The sequence below is a fragment of the Crocuta crocuta genome, unplaced genomic scaffold, assembly GCF_008692635.1.
Source record: "Crocuta crocuta isolate KB4526 unplaced genomic scaffold, BGI_CrCroc_1.0 scaffold396, whole genome shotgun sequence".
NCBI classification, from domain to species: Eukaryota; Metazoa; Chordata; class Mammalia; order Carnivora; family Hyaenidae; genus Crocuta; species Crocuta crocuta.
Genome location: NW_027533259.1, coordinates 1794951 through 1811218, shown reverse-complemented (window position 1 = coordinate 1811218; position 16268 = coordinate 1794951). Strand labels below are relative to the sequence as shown.

Here is a 16268-nt window from a genome sequence, read left to right as displayed (position 1 = left end):
AGAAGTCAGCCTCATATGCCACCATGAACCTCTCCTTCCCAGCACTCATCACAGTTATAATGTTACAATTTTTAAAAATCATTATCCCATTAATGTCTGTCTCTCCCACTAGACTGAAACCTCTTTGAGGGCAGAAATCTCACCTTCATAAAGCTCATTATTTTCTCCTCAGCCACCAGCCTAACGCTTGATACAGTATAGGTGTTCTATAAATAATTTGTTGCCAGAATGAACCAACCAGTCTCTATTTAGAAACCTGGGAGTATTCACCAAAGATAAAGGATGTCTTAAAAGCAGTTAGCTAGTAATGGTTCAGTTGAAAACTAGTTAACATGACCTTGAACATGTGACTAATTCTCCCTGAGGCTCAGAGTATGTGTTTGTGAAATAGAGATGGTTCTTGAACTAGGCTGCATGTGTTAAAACCATTGGGGAAACTTAAAATACCAATGTCTGGGACTCAATTTGTTTCACTGGTTTGAGGTAGAGCCCAGTTATTGGACATTTTTAAGGGTTCCAGAGTGATGGAATATGCAGTCAAAGTTGAGAACCACTAGCAGGGCTTAATGATGTCTAAAATCTGGACAATTATAAAATTTTAATTGTCATATAAAGCAACCCACCTCCTTTTGAAATGACCCTCCTTTTCTGTTGGGATCATGTGCAATGAAGTAAACCAAGCCCAAACTAAGGGACAGACACAAAGTAAAAGGTGTGTGTTACCTACTACTTTAATTTTTTTCTTGCTTCTTTTATTTTCAATCGTAGTGTTGATTTCTACAGACTTGGCCTGCTGGCACCCTATGAAGTGAGATTGGGGGGAAGTGCTGTATGAGGTACAAGGAAATTGGGAATTAATTATTGACATAAAAACAGAGCAAATGAAAATTTGCTCCTTTGGTTGTTAACTTTCTGGTTTCCAAATAGTGGTTTAAAAACATGTCTTTCCATCCAAATGCCCAGAGGGATTAATCTGCATTGAAGATTAATTCCCTGAGATATTTTACTTCTTAACAGTCTCCTAGTTTGGTTTTTAATATTTGGCACTAAAAATAAAGTCTGATGCCAAATTTCATTTGTTGTCACTCTTCAGCTGTAATTGACTCTAAGATCTAAAAGGACTCATCGGGTTCCATGACTTTTATCCATAACAGAGCAGTGCCTTTGTTCAAAGAACTGGGATCACAAAATGCAAATAGGGAGAGAGCTTGTTACCCAGGCATCAGAGAGGCAGCTCCAGAAGTAAACAGCCAGGGTTGTGTCCTCCAGCTTTCTCCAGGTTGTGTTATGTTTTGCTGTTGTTTACCGGCATCAAGACAAAACCTCAACTGGTTAGTAGAATGACTGGGAGTTGAAAGACATTGTGCTTTGAAGTAGTATGATTGTGTTCTAATTAGAAAAATTCATTAGCATAAGAAAAGCGATATGGGGAGGAAGAATCGTTTACATCTCTTGGCAACCCTTAATATGAGGTGCACTTCTATGGTGGTCCAACCACAGGGATGTGAGAGTCATGTGTGGAAAACACCAGGACCTTTTAAGACGTTGGGTCTGAAAGAATTGCTCTCTTTATCCTTGAGCAGTGTAGACAAATATATCTCCTTCTCAGCCTGAGTCACTCTGATACTCAGGTGAGTGTCTGGGAAGACTTTTCACTTTGGGAAGCCAGAAGGGTGCTATTTGAACCCATTCTTTAGTGGTTCAGTTACATATATGGTGCCCCCCTGAATACATAAGGTACCACAGAGAGAAAAAGGCCTAAATGGACTTGCAGTGGGTTGGGCATAGAAAGACCTTTTGTATGGTGACTTGGAGAGGCAAACAAAATGGTTAACTCTCTATTTTTCTGTACTGGAGAGAGGAGAGTAAATGAGAGAAACGTCCCTTTCTTTATTTCTACCCCTCAAACAAAATGGCTCTGGCCATATTCCAGTAACTCCTCTTTTAGAGTGGAGGCAACCTCAGGAAGAATGAAGTGTTTTGACCATTCACACTTTAGTATGAATTATAGAAATTAGAAAATCAGGTCACTCTCCTTCTCAGGAGATGAGTGAGGTTAACTTCAGAGCATAAGGAAAGAAGATTTGACTGGGGTCCCAGGGTAGGGGATTTTTGAATGGTTAGAAGCAGTCTGAGATCTCCTGATACCTGAGCATAGAAGTGAGGTCTAGGAGTCAGAAGTGTTACAGACAGGGTAAACTCGAGGCCTTTTAAAATAGTTTTTCTACTTTTTATATTTGCCTAAATTTAGCCATTAAACTATGTAGCAGTGAAAAATATACTTGCTGCTACATTGGGTGTGTACATTCCTGTAAACAAATAAGAGATTTGGTTCTCTTAACCTTAAAATTAGGAAGTCTGCCTTCCTTAGGAGAACTTGCACAGTTGGCCAGAGGGTAGCCCACTGCCCTTGTAATCTCTCCACCTGGAGACTCAGACACTGATGACAGCTCTGCCTCCCATTCTCCCATTGGTTCTTGAAGGCCAGAGAACTGCACATTGGGGTTCAAGTGCTCCCGGAACTCAGAGAGAGTGTCCTGGGAGGCACACACAGAGAGTATAAGGGAATTCATTTCTAGAGCTTCTGTGCACACGTACTCTTCCTAAAACTGATCTGCCGGAGATGGGACTCGTAGTCAACATGTTGGGATTCAGCTCCTTCTCACATCTCATTCATACTCACCCTTTTCCTGCTTTTCAAAAGGGCTCTTTTGGGGCACCTGGGTGGCTCAGTCGGTTGAGCATCCACCTTCAGCTCAGGTCATGATCTCATGTTTGTGGGTTCAAGCCCCACATCAGGCTCTGTGCTGACAGCCAGCTCAGAGCCTGGAGCCTGTTTCTGATTCTGTGTCTCCCTCTCTCTCTGACCCTCCCCTGCTGATACTGTCGCTCTCTCTCAGAAATAAATTTAAAAAAAAAGAGGGGGGGCTCTTTCACCCTTCCACAGTCTTACTACAAGAACCCCCAGAATGTCAAACAAAGGGACAACTGGAGATACTAAAGTTGGGTAAACTGCCCTTAATCAAAACACTTAGGCAAGGCATGTGTCTTCCCTGTCTTAGGTATATATCTGTTACAGGCCAAACACGGTCCTAGAGAGCAAGTAGGCTGGTCCTTATTGAGATGTTCTCAAGTCCCATAGCAACAGCAATTTTTCTTTAATGACCTCATTTTCCCCATTCCCCAACTATTTATCAAAGAATGCATCACTCCTCAGGGAGAGCTTTTTGAAAGCAAAGCAAATAAACCATGAAACGAAATATTGAAGATGACAGCGATTTATTTGATCCTTGCAACAAACTCTTGACAGAACTTCATGCCCTATCTACTTCTCTATTTGAGAATTAAAACTCCGAAGTGAGGTAGCTGTCCTGAAGATACATATTAACACATTGGTTAGAAGGGAAACAGGAGGCCAAACCCTTTCTCACAAAATGTGAGGTTGTCAAGCCAGTTGTTTGACAAGAAGGATTTGTTTTGCAATTATATTTTATCAAAGAGATCTTCCATAAATTGAATGAACTAGATCTTAAGCTCCAAAGTTTTGACAAAAATTTGTCATGTTATAAAAAAGTTTGNAAATTAACAATAACAACAAACCATTAAGAGCTTCATTTTTGGTAACATTTTACTTTTTTTTTAATTTGAGAGAGAGAGAGAAAGAGAAAGAGCACAGCTGTGAGCAGGGCAGAGAACAGAGAGAGAGAGAGAGAATCCCAAGCAAGTTCCATGCTCAGTGTAGAGCCTGACATGGGGCTCTATCCCATGACCCTGGGATCATGCCTGAGCCCAAATCAAGAGTTGGATGCCCAACTGATTGAGCCACCTAGGCACCCCTATTTCACTTTGATAACCAATCAAAATTTATAATTTACATATGTTGTTTTGATCACTTGTACAACACTAATATTTATATGTTACTAATAATAATCAATACTTCATCTGAAAGAAAAATTTTAAACTTTTTGCAACCTATGGTGTCAGAGGCCGGCTCCAGCAGGTCCAGGGGTCCCTGAAGGATGGACGGTGTTGGCAAGAGAGTGAGAGGGCCCCAGAGATTCTTTCTGATCACCAGGCAGGCATCTCTGCTCTGACTGGGGCTCAACTTTATTTTATGATTAAGTGTTTGGGGGATGGCACAGAAGTGGTATTTGCCTTAAGACAATGGTTTCTGATAACAAACTTCTTTGATATGTAAGAATTTCCCGGAACATAGATATGTAGAAGACTCATGCATAACCTTTACAATAGTGATTGAGGTAGGTGATTTAGATGCCTATACTATGGGGAAGGAAGGCATCGTTAGCATACCAGACAAAGTTTTCAGGATAAAAAGGGTGACGTTACTTCTCTGTGGGCAAGGGTCAACAACTTGTTTGTTTAAGGTGGAAGTATCAAGAAAAACAGGTCTTTCAGGGAACACCTCTGCTCTCATAATCACAAAAGAAGAAGTTCCTCAATAGGTTCCTTCACAGGGAGCAATCAGCATATACAAGGCCAGAAAATGCTCTAAGCAGAAACAAATGGGTGGGGGAGGATATTTGCCCTTAACTCTAAATTAGGCTCTTTGTCTCAGGGCCAGACTCAATTGTCTTTGATATGCAAGGTCCATAGGAAGAGGCTTTCTACAATCATCCACAGAGCTTTCATCTAAATCTCTTTTGTAAAGGTAGGAATATGCTTTTCCTTATGAGGTATCTGTGTTTGGAATATTGGTCTGATATGGAATATTGTGAGGCCTGGTCAATACCAGCAGGCTCATTTCCAACATGAGCCAGTAGTAGCAGAAAGAGATACCAGTTTTCGTTCCTCATGGCAGGAGCTGTGCAAACACTGCCATTTCCTTGCTGTGACTGCCATCCAGAGAGGCTGGTGCGGCTTCCAGCACTATGGTAACAGGGTGTGTTTTAAAAACTCTATAAACTTCTTTGTTTCAGATAACTAGAATAGGATAATTCATGAAAGATTTTCAAGGATGAAAATATATTGTGTTTGAATAATTAGGTGAAAGTGGAAGGCAAATAGAAATTAAAGGAGCAAAGAATGGTGTAAAAATTCCTGCTAAGAAGAGCTTAGGCCCAGTTTTTTAAAATGAATGATAATGGGCATCCAATGTCTATGGTATTTAAATTCTGTTAGATATATTTAAAAGAGTAACATAAGACTTTTATTTTAGAATATTGATATACATCCTTTATAATGCCTTAATTTTGTAATAAAGAATTTTAGATGTTAACTCAAAAAAATCTACAAAGAGGGTNTGTAGTTTACGAACTTTTCTCTCTCTTCCAACAAAATGTACCTCCTCCTTCCCTCAGGACCCTCACTGCACCCTTCCAACTGACATGCTAATGCTCACTTTGGTGTGGGTGACTGTTCATTCTCAAATGGGTGACTTTTTCTTCTCAAAAAGTGTGTGTGTTGTACAATGTTTGCCTAGAAACAGTGCAGCTTAAAAGATTAATGTTACAATGATTAAAAGATTAATTTTCCACTAGGGACAAAGGTATCTGAGGCAAGAGGAAAAGTTCCCAGAACTCACATGGGTGTTTTGGAATTTGCTGGACCTTCTTTAATTTCACATCATTCTGCATTGTCAGGAGCAGAGGCATTGACAACTCTGTGGCTTAAGGAGAATTTCAGGGTTTAAACTCATGACTAAGAAAATTAAACTCACTAGATAGGTATTGCTTTTTATATTTTACTGATGATATTTCTGACATTACCCACTCCCATGTTTTAAAAAAGAGGTGATTTGCATTCTTGGGTTTGTCGTTGTTGTTGTTATTGTTCTTGTTTTACGACCCAGTTTTCTCCCAGTACGATGCTGTGTCAAGAAAACATTTTTGATTTTTTTTTTCTTTACAAATACTCTGCTAAGTAGGCCAAGGTCATGGCTTTGATGACTGTGTTGACTATTAATTTTCTGTTGCCTAGGAGCCATAGACAGTAATTGATACAGGGCACACAAGCCAGCTGTGCACAGATGCCTCCATGGGAAAACAACAGTAGCTATCATATTGGGGATGGTCAGGAGCATCATTTTTACAAATGAATAATAATAAATTATAAATGGGACTGTCCTTGGTGCTAGTGGAATTCATCCTTTCTTTGGACTTCTGCAACTCTCCAGGTCTTGCTGAATGTTAAGCTCAGTGGGAAAAAAAATTAGTGAGTGCCAACTGTAGATACAGATAGGTATAGGTGAGCTGACTTTCAAATTGTTCACTCATAACTTTGTATAAAATGTGTTTCTCACATTGACCCTTGTTAATAGTACCTTCCTAAGTAATAGTAATCCACCACTTCTTAGCCCCTAGAATGTGTCAAACACTGCAGTAGACCCTTTGAGTGATTATGTTATGAATAATTTCATGTGACAAATTTGTTTGTGGACTATATAAAACACAAAACCCTGGAGAATCTAAAAAGAGTATTTTCCCAGCTTGTGTCTATTGATGGATGAATGGATAAAGAAGCTGTTACACATACCACACACACACACACACACACACACACACACACACACAGTGGAATGTTACTCAGACATAAAAAGAATGTAGTACTTTGTGATAACTTGGATGGACCTCAAAGGCATTATGTTAAATGAAATAAGTCAGAGAAAGACAAATACTGTAGGATCTCACTTACATATGGAATCTAATTTTAAAAAACCAACTTACCAAACTCATAGAAAAAGGGATAAGATTTGTGGTTAGTAGAGGCAGAGGGTGAGATGAGGGAGAACTGGAGGAAGGTGGTTAAATGGTACAAACTTCCAATATTAAATATGAACTAGGGATATAGTATGATGTAGCATGATGACGAGTTCACATTGCTGTACAGTATATAGGAATTGCTAAGAGAGTAGATCCTATGAGTTCTCATCACAAGGAGAATTTTTTTTTCTTTTCTTCTTATTGTATCTATATGAGAAGATGGATATTGGCTAAACCTTTTGTGGTCATCATTTCATAATACATGTAAATCAGCACCATCATGCTTCTTACACAGTGATGTGTGTCAATAATTTCTCAATAAAACTGGAAAAAAAGAAATAAATGAAAAGTATTTTCCAACACTTTTTACAATAACATAAGAAATTTTCTAGGACTAGGGAAGAAAAGTTAGTGATATTAACATTGGCGTTCCCTTTACATGTGCATCATATGTGTTAATAGTGTGACATGTATGAAGTGAAGTACAACTTCCCTCACGACCGACCCATTAACCAAAGCTGATCAGGAAACACCTGAATGTTGCCTCTCATTCCTTCTCCTTCCTCATCCATATTCCAGGCATCTTTTCTGTCTTCCCGATAGAGATTCTTTCTAATGAATATTCAATATACACATGGCCTCTTAGATATGTGTTGCATGCACTTGCTTCACCAGCCACATTGGCATACATGCAAGCTTGGAAATAGATGTCCTTTCTCCAATAAATAACTGCAACCACAACACAAGTCCAGGAGGTCCAGGACCTTGCTGTTTGTCTTCTGGTTTCGCAACAGAGTAACAGAGCCTCTGAAGTAGTAATCCTCCAACCTGGCTACTGCTCCAGTGAGAGTTTGAACCATTCAGATTCGATTCTCATCTAGAACCTGTTAAGGAAGAGTCTTCCAGATCCGTCTCAGGAATCAATGATTTAAATTTTTTTTTTTCAAATGATTCCATCACAGTCAGTCAGCCCACAGATAGGTGTTCAGCAACCATTGCTGTCCACAAATACAACAGAATGCTGATGAATTTAACAGCACTGCTTTTCTCCTTTGCCTTACACTGCAGCAGTATCATATTTGTCTTGAGTTAAATGACAATTATAGATAAATAGTAATCAAATCCATCCAGATTAGCACAGAGCTAGAGGATAGGAAAACCAGAGGAGGAGGAAGAGGCAGGTAAGATCATAAGCCAAGAAGCAGGAGTTATGGCAAAGAAAGAGGCAGGGAGACATACTATGCTGATAGACCTTGCAGCTGAGTCATGAAGAGTCTAGTTTACAGGAAAATGGCTAAGTCCAGGCAAAAGATCCAGAGTAAGGAAGGTCTTGATCTCAAGAACCTGAGACTTATGCTCTGTACCTCAAAGGAAGACAGTTTCCTTACTGATTTTATGGGGGGGGGGGGCAGCAAGTGGCCCTCTGATCCTAACATCAAAGAGATGATATGCATGTTGCTCTATGTCTTCCACCCTTCTATCCTTAGGCCTGGCCCAGTGTTTGTCAGTTTATTGATCTGAATTAAATCCAATTGACAACTCCTGACAGACCCTCAGAATTGCTCAAGAATCTTATAAAATCTATCCCCAAGGAAGAAAGTATGTTTTAATTTTGGAACACTAATTATAATACTTCTTTGAATACAGACTGAGGGTAATGGGGGACACTTTAATACCTCAACCACTGACAAATGCACACACCTAGTTTTTCTGCTGTAATATTGGCTTCCTAGAGAAGCAGAATGCGCTGTGGCCATGTGTATCATAGTGGAAATATGAGAAGGTAGTGCTAATTTTACAGCTCCTTCAGCTTCTGTTGGAGTAACAGTTCCCCTTAAAGTAGGAGTGGGTGTGTTTGTTTCCTACTCAAGAGTTGAGCTCCTCAGTATGCATCACACATCTTAAATCTCAATATGCTGCTCCCTGTTTTAGCTCCAAAACCATCAAATTCAAATTGTCCCAAGAGAAGCAACTCCCCTCCTTTTCAAATGGCTCACATCACCACTTCCATATATACTTACTCCACTCATAATGGAACATACCAACATCAGGCATTGGAAGGCTGAATGTGAACAACACTAGTTTAAACATACATGATAAATGTTCAAGCAGCCTTCTAGAGCATGATTTTCATGGGTGTTCTTTTACTATAGGGTAAGGAGGATACTTTGGGAAGTGACAGAAACCCAAAGTGGTGAATTTAAGCAAAAGGAGAAAATGTTGGCTCATGCAACAGAGAAAGCTGTTCAAGTAGTTCACAAGATTGGAAGAATTGCTTAGGGAGTCAGGTCTTAAGGATAAGTTCAGAGGAATTGCCTCCAGATCTCTGTCTTTATCTCTTGATTCTGCTTGTCTCTCCTTGGTTTGAAGATTGGTCCTACATGAGTCCTATTCCTATCCCTTTGATCAGGGTTTCTCAACTTTTGAATATGCAGATTTCCATATACCACCACCAGAAATCCCAGTTCAGCAGTTAGGAAAACCTCATGAAATGGGGAAGAGGTGCTTTTCCAAAGCAAAGAGACATTAGCAAAACAAACAAAAAATGTACATCCATGAAAGAGCTTCATTTAGGAATTGAAATTCCATGAAAGTGTCCACAAGCATCCGTGTGGTACAACAGTGATGCCATAAAAATATAGAGGTGGACAAAAAAGATGGAGCCTTTTGTATGAAAATAGCAGAGCAGTGTCCAGCCCTCCAGTTACAAATGACAAATTCATAGCTACTTACTTAATAAAAGTAAATAATGACCAGTGTCAACTTGAAAATGTGGCATACCCCTTAATGATGTTAGTTAAGCATTTCCTTAAAATGCTAACTGCTATGTTCTGAATGTTTTTGTGTTCCCCCCAACCAAATTAATATGTTAATGACTGACTTGATGGTATTGGGGGCTGGTACTTTGGGAGGTGCTTAGGTCATGAGGGTGGAGCTCTCATGAATGGGATTAGTGCCTTTATAGAAGAGACACCATAGAGCTCCCTTGCTCTTCGCCACCATGTGAGGACTAGCAAAAGGCACTAGCCATGAACCATAAAGAAAGCCTTCACCTGACTATGCTAGTACCTTGATCTGGACTTCTCAGCCTCCATAATTGTAAGAAATAAGCTACCCAATGTAAGACACTAATCAACGAGGCTGTTGACCCACTTGAGAAATGTTATTCAGTCTTTTGTTGATATTGCAATTAAGATTTTTTGATGCAATGACAGCAGAGCCCAGGAAGCAATTTTAGGATTTAGAAATTAGTTCTGCTTCTATGGATTCAGTATTAATAACATGCAATTCTTATCAGGAAAGACAGAAAAACACTCATTCAATGGTTGTATTCAGTACCTCTTGAGTGAGAGGCACTATTCCAGTGATGAGGGAGACTCAAAATGACTATCCTCATGGAGCTTATTCTCTAATGGGAAGACAGTAACTAAATACACTCAGTGTGATAAAATGCCAAATAGTGGTAAGAGTGATGAGGAAAAATAAAGCTGGGTATAAAGTGTAGCAGAGGTCAGTGGGACTACGATAGCTGAAGGGTCAGGGAAGATTACATTGAAATGAAGTGAGAGTACCAGCCATGTGTTGATCTGGGGGAAGAGCACGAAGACAAAAGTCTTGAGGTGAGCAGAAGCTTGGTGTGTTTATACCAGTGTGGCTAGTGCAGCAAGTAGGGGTGATTGAGGTTAGACAGGTGAGAAGGGGCCAGGTATGGTAGGACCTTGTAGTCCATGGCAAGGAGTTGGGGTTATATTCCAAATGTGGTGGGGACCCACTGGAGGATTCAGGGGGTGGCAGTGATCAGATTCAGTGTTTGCTTTATAAGATCTGCCTGATTTCTGTGTCAGACATAAATGGAATGGCCAAAGTAGAAGCTGAATGATTGGGTAGGAGATCATGGAAACTTGTTCCCCAGTGGTAGCAGTGGAGATGGTGTGAGGCATGGATTTATGATATATTTTGAAGGGTAATGCACTGCAGACCAATGGAAGAGAGGTTCAGTAGGAAGAGGTAGGAACTTTTGTTAAGAATCCCGCCAAATAGGAAGAGTGATGGCTGAGGAAAAAGCCTTGAATTGGACAATAGGTCAGTTACTAGTTTTAAATAGAAGAAGGATATTAGGGGAGTGCCTGGGTGGCTCAGTCAGTTGAGTATCCAATTCTTGATTTCAGCTCAGGCCATGATCCTAGGGCTATGGGATGAAGCCCTGTATTGAGCTCTCTCTCTCTTTCCCTCTGCCCCTCTCCTCCACTCATTTGCTTTCTCTCTCTTATAGAATAGAATAGAATAGAATAGAATAGAATAGAATAGAATAGAATAGAATAGAATAGAATAGAATAGAATAGAATAGAAGGATATTAGCAGTGATGTTTGAAAAGTGCAGGCAGAGTGTTGGCGAGGAAGCTGGACAGCAGAGGAGTAAGGGTGGGAGTGGATGATGAGAAAGGTCAGGCAACATTCCCACAATGGCCCCTTTGAAAGTCTGGCCTCCCCATGGCCATGCAGCTCACTTCACTCTCATTTATAGGTCTGAACATAGAAGGAAATTCACTTCTCAATTTCTGAACTCTGTAGGCAATATCCATTTACCTCTGCCTTCCCACCCCACCAGGATAGCCTGTACAGAAAAGGGCAGAACCTGTACTTTTAATATTCAAAGTGGGTGTTCATTTATTTAAATGTAAATCACCAATCAAAGTTTATACGTTTATCTTTGGAGACATTGATCTCTATCCTTCTCCATTTCTTGGAAATGTCTGTTCCAAATTAATTAAACTCTCAAGAAAGCAGAGGATTCATGTATAAGGCTGTTAATTAAATTAATAGCTTTTTAGACCTTGTGATACATTTTTCACAAAGGAAACCGAAATAAGTTGCTTTTACATCAGGAACTCCATTGGTTTGATCATTTCAAAGGGATCGGTGTTTTCCTTTGGGGTTTGGCAGCCACCAGGGGATTGATCAACATATTTCAAAGCAATTGAATGAGTTGCTGTGATTGGTAGAAACATACATAGGAAAAAGAGGACTTTACAGCTATGTAAATAGAGTTACTTAGTTTCCTCTTGGGGAATAAACGATGTTGTAATATGGGGACTGAAGCTAAATTTGGTGAGAAGTGTTCACGGACTCCAGCAAAAGGATTTTGCCTTCCCTTTCTCATTCTTTTTACTCTACACATATACACAATTTTAAAACACCTACTGACTGCTCAGGACTGTGTGCTGCACATAGAATCACAATCCCTGGCATCAGAAAGGGAAGAGAAAATGAATAGGCAAACACAACAGAATCAATGATAAACAATCTAAGATAATATATAATTGAAGGGCTAAACCATGTGCAACAAAATATGTTAAAGAATGTTTCAATCCCATAGAGTTGTTTATTGTTGCTTAAGAATATCAGGCTCTTTTCAGGATTATGAAAAGTCAATTATGATTCTCATATTCATCATGATAGTCATAATTATGTAGATTCCATCCCATCATACCCTGTCTTTTTATGTTCTATAGAATTAAGTACAAATGTTTAGTGTGGCATCCAACATATACAGCTGAAGCTTTTTTAGGAGCATAGGGATCAAAAACCCAAGTCAAATTGATTTTGGCAAAAAAAGAAATTCTCCAGCTCATATAGCCAGTCTAGAGGTGGGGTTCTTTTCATGCATGGCTTGATCTAGGAGCTCAGTTCCTCCCAAGCTTTCGGTGAAGCTTTCTCCTGCAATGTCTTCTGTATCAGATTCTATATGGTAGGTCTTAGCAGCTTCAGGCTCACAGTGCCAGTGAACCAAGGGCACATGCTTTCTTCCCAAGGGACCCAACAGAAGGTTCATTGCATCTCTTGATTCTGATTGGATCAAATCTCCATCCTGGAACCGATGACTATAGTCAGAAGGATGTGCTGCTGCTTGGCCAGACCTTATTAACGTGGATTCCCTTGTATTGTGTTGTGTTGTCTTTAGGACAGCAAAACGACATAGCTTAAACACATGGTTGCTCAGTTAGTGCTTATATGTCCAGCTTCATCTCTTGCTATTCTTTATTCAGCCCCCAGTATTCCAATGACAAGAAGTCCATTCCTGTTCCCTAGGAACCCTGAGCCTTTTTCAGAATTATAAGCTTGTGTTTATGTACTTCCCACTGCCTGTGATGTCATTTCCTCTCCTCAGAAAAGCTCTGTCTCACTATTCAAGTTCTGGTTCCTAGCTGAGCTGATGAAGAGTCCTCCAAGAAGTGTGGCAGAGAAACATACATCATGTATGTGGTAAAAGAACACACATCACATATTGGGTATAACACTCTCTTCAGTGAAAGGCGTCATCAGGTAGTTCCCATCTCCTGTCTGTGGCTGACCATCCCTCTTTCCTTACAGAAGGCAGATCAGATTGAAAGATTCAGTCCACGGTTTGAGGGCCAGGCCAATGGGGGAGGTGACAGAGAGGAGCCAGGCCAGTTCTTCAGGTGTCTTGGTGAGTCAGAACAAGTCATTTGTGTAGGGCTAGATTCAGAAAAGCCTGAATCATCAGAGGATGGAGATACCGGGTTGGAGTTTAGTGTCAAACAAGTCAGGCTGGGAGAAGCGAACAAGGGGCAATCTGAGACAGTCTCAGGGAGGATGAGTCAGGCTCTGAAGGGAATGTAGACCTGACAAGAAGAGGAAGGACATGCAGTTAGCAAGACCCTGTGGGAACTGGGCCATGAGAGAGCATTGCTTCAATTACTTTTCATCCACATGTGTTCCTGTGCTTATTTTCATTCTCTTGGTCTAAATGATCCTTACAGCTTCTGCTGGAATGTGTAAGGTAGTGTAACCTCAGAAGGGAGATGGATACCCAGAAAGGAAAGATGATACAATTGAATAATCCTCTTTATGACTGCAACTTAGTTTGAGACTTGGCCCTTCGTTGTAGATCTAAGCCATTTTTACATCCCACAGGAATGAAAACAAGTTAATTCTCATAGACTTGCAGAAGATGAGATAGTGGGTCTATTTTCCAGTGACTCAAATATAGCCCAAATTAGTTTTCATTGGAGGCCGTGTGGCCCTTTATGACCACAAACAGCAAGCATATGGCCCAGAAAGTGCTTCCCCCCCTCCCCTATGCAGTTACATTTCCAGTACACTCAGGGCTCAGAGCAGCCACAGCTGAAATTGGCACACAGCTACGGCTGGTTGTTTGCTTGTCCTTGTAAAATTGAGCATGACAAGCCAATGAGGGGTGGAGCTTTTCCTGTTGTAAACACATTGAGAATTCAAGAAAAGCCAAATTGTAGATTTGAGAGTTTGATTTGTGAAGCTCATAACTATTCATTCATTTCTTAACCATAGTTCATTAAATTTAACAGTTGTGTGACTCCAAATTCACAGATGACAACCGCAACATATTTGGGGCAATAAATTACTAGCTGCTTTAAGAAATGGGACTGATTGAACAGTGTACTGTGGAGCAGTAATAGAAGCACTAAAATCTATCTATCTACCTCGGAGGGGTTTGTTTTAAAGGTTTCGATTGCAACAATAAACATTCTTTTAATCCTGCGCCAAGCAAGCAAGTCCACTTACAGAGGCAAATCATTTACTCCTCTTGTAATAAAAAGTAATTTACGATACATGATATCGATTTACATTTATACTTTCTCTCTATGGCAGGGGCATAAGGCTGCCGGCTTGCTCTAGTGGAAAGTGCTTTACAATTATCTAATGTGTGAAACAAAAACACTGCCTGTATTTAAAAAATAAAAAGTTCTGAAAGTGGGAGCAGGGCTTGGAATGGGTCTGGGTTGGAAAGTTTAAATGGCACTGACGGATTCCCACTTAACATTTGCTTCATGTGCAAAATCAGTGATGTACGATTTTTATGACAATTATTGCATCTTTCATTTGATTTTATTTCTGTCATCATTGAGTCTTCTTTTCTTTTCCTTTACAACCTTATCCTCTCCCTAGAGGTGTCCAGACAGATCAGCTCACCTTGCCATCTAAGAACTTCAGAGAGCTGTAGGACTCCTGTGAAGATGGAAGTTGTTACTGCAAGCTAACAACCACAACATCTATTAACCACTGGATAAAATTAAGAGTTGGCGAGGGCCACTGGGTCTGAACGGATTATTTTCCTAGTAGGAGGGTTACCCTTCTCCTGATTAACACCCTTGCAACCCGATTAACTTTGGGCATGATGTTTACAGAATTCCGTCACTGGCCTTGAAATGAGAATCTTACTTGCAGAGATTCCTCCAAGTCTGTTGTTTTACTTTTCCCTGGAACCTGAGACCCTCACAAAGGCAGCCTGGCCCACCTATTGTCTGAAAACAACAGGATCTTCCCAAGGATAGTATCCAAATGTGTAATCTATATGGTAAATCATTGATGGTGCTGGTGTGAATGAGAAGGACACAAACTCAAGAGTTCAGGAAATACCATATTTCTTTATTTCTCAGTTAGCAATTTAATTCTGACTTTAGGATGCACCATATCTTGGCTGGGCTATAACCTCAGCTCTCTGTGGGGCTCTCCCAGCTGTGGTTTTGCTAAGGCTCTAGGAGTCAGGATGAACCGCCTTTAGCCATCAGGCATCTGTCCCTACATTTTTCCAGCCTGAGTCATCAGTACATTAACCGATGACCTTGGTTTGACACGGCACACAAGAGACTGTGTCAAGGCTGTGAATTGTGGGCCTTGACTTCTCGTAGGTTCTGCTACTTGTTCTTGAAAGTGCCAGGGACTAACTCATAGGTTCTAATAACTGAGGTACCACCCCTCTGCTCCCTCCAGCCTAGATAATCTGTTTTAGCTTTGGAAAAGTTTCCCTTTCTCCCTATTTCCATCAAAAGACATGCACAGAGACTTCTCTTTCCTCTTCCTTTGACCCAGGGGAATCTATTTTTATCCTGGGAAATCCTTCTCTCTTTTCATGTTTTCCTCACAAGTACCCCCAATGGGCTTTTGCTTCTGGAAACAGAAGTCAAGAAGGGAGGTTTCTATAGGCAGTCTTTGTTTCTTTCCCTGAAGGGGAAAAGAAAATAGAAAAATATATGGTGAAAATTATAAATTACTATCACAAGAAATCATCCTAGCATTGACACATAGATGCATTCTCAGAAGCAGATACCTGATTGATTCATTTTTGCCCTGGAAAACAAAAATAAAAACAAAAACACACTAGACAAAACGACCTGCACATCTTATGCACTGATTTATTTATGAAGTTGTCACAGTTTCTAAGGTAAAAGAATGACTGAATTTAATATGTCAATGAGGAGAAAGTGAACAGAGGGTCAGCTTCCCAGAACACCTCCATCTGAATGTTCCATAGCATCACAAACTCAACATCTCCAAAGCAGAATGCCTCAACTTCTATCCCACTAACCTGTACCTTCTTTATAATTCTTATCATCCACACCGTTGGAATTCCCTCCTGCTCCCTAGTTTTGGCCAGTCTGCCCAGGCACACAAAATCAGTAGTTAAACTGAAGGGTTGTTACAGCTGCTCCAGATATATTCCCAGACTCCTTGTTATTCTTCTTATCCAGCTGGACTTGGGACTTCACG

At 40.3% G+C, this 16268-nt stretch overlaps 1 protein-coding gene and 1 long non-coding RNA gene across 3 annotated transcripts in view; both read left to right on the top strand.

The window, feature by feature from the left end:
- LHFPL3 (LHFPL tetraspan subfamily member 3) overlaps positions 1 to 16268 on the top strand; it is a 555591-nt gene that overhangs the window by 163178 nt on the left and 376145 nt on the right. The gene's annotated exons all lie outside the window — the stretch shown is intronic.
- LOC144217397 (uncharacterized) lies at positions 12895 to 14948 on the top strand. Its single transcript, XR_013330899.1, has 2 exons — positions 12895 to 13043; positions 14667 to 14948. It is a non-coding gene; the product is annotated as an uncharacterized LOC144217397 (long non-coding RNA).